The following is a 1,298-nucleotide window of genomic DNA, read 5'->3' as shown; positions in this document are numbered from 1 at the left end:
TGTTGCTGTGAAGTGCTATTGAGTAGACTGCAATGCAACTCATAACACTACCATGTACAACAGATCACAACACTGTCCTGTCCTGCCCATAGAATCCTTCAGTATTGCAACTGGAGGCTTCAATTTTGTCTTCACTTCTTTCCCCTTCAGAAATGCTGAATGGACCCTTCCTTTTTGGTTTTCTAACTCCAGCTTTTTGTACATTTCATTAGAATCCTTTCCTTTGTGTTCTTCAACTGCCCTTTGACATCTGCTATCCTGCTCTTTACTTCATCATTTCTTCCATATGGAGGAGGAGGAGGGAGAAGGAAGTAAGTTACTAGGTGCTGCCCTGCTTCCCTAACTTTCACTTGGCCACTTTAGGGAAACTAACACAACTGACACCAGTGGGATACCAGATGATGAAAATGCTTATGTCAGTGGAGACAACCTTCCAAAAATCACTTCAGGTAAGTGAAGCATGTCCTGAGAACACCGTCCCTCGGAAACAGCTATCTAGTTGCCATGTGCATAACCGTAGAGGCCACCATTCATACTCAATTATATGTCAGAGGAGTCCCTGAAATTCTTCAACTTCACCCCAACCCTGCCCTTCCTATTCCCAGGAGCACACTCTTAAGCACTGAGGGTCATGAGACCCTGTGCGGTGCCCTCATCTTCTCTGCTCCAGGGACCTGGCACAGGCGGGGGGGTGGGGGGTGGGGAAGAGAGTGCAGGTACAAGTCCCATACTCAGCTGGCTCTCCTCTGCCTTCTTCTGGAGGAGTGCTGATCCCTGCCATCAAGTAGGGGGCCCTGGACGACCTCAGTCTGGCTGGCTATTGCCCAAGCTCTTGACACCCTCAGCTACTAGGGACCCGGCCAATCATCTAGGTCGCCTCATGGCACCATTTGTCAGGCTGAGGTTCTGTACATTTTTTGTACAATTTTATACAAAGTCAAACAAATCACAAAAATCTGGGGAAAAAGTTCAATGCAATCCTCACATGCATTGAGTTAAAAGGGGGATGATTACAAGTTACCAATATTAATCCTAAGTATTTTTCATTTTCTAAGTAAACAAAACAGACTGGGTTTCATTACATATTTAAAACAGTGTCTTCTGTAACTCTTTCATGTTGGAATATCCTAAATCCACACTTTGTGGACAATCCCACGGTACACCATTTTTAATAGAAAGGCAATGGCAAGGTGTTTAGGGAGGTGTTAGAGAGATAAACGATTATTAGGGACAATGCAAAGAGCTCCAGGAAGACGCCCACCTGTAATATGAAGACCCCATGACTTGACTGTATTGCT

This window comes from Orycteropus afer, unplaced genomic scaffold (assembly GCF_000298275.1).
Source record: "Orycteropus afer afer isolate SDZICR_OR568_19922 unplaced genomic scaffold, OryAfe1.0 scaffold00048, whole genome shotgun sequence".
Taxonomy (NCBI): domain Eukaryota; kingdom Metazoa; phylum Chordata; class Mammalia; order Tubulidentata; family Orycteropodidae; genus Orycteropus; species Orycteropus afer.
Note: the sequence above shows the minus strand (reverse complement) of the source record.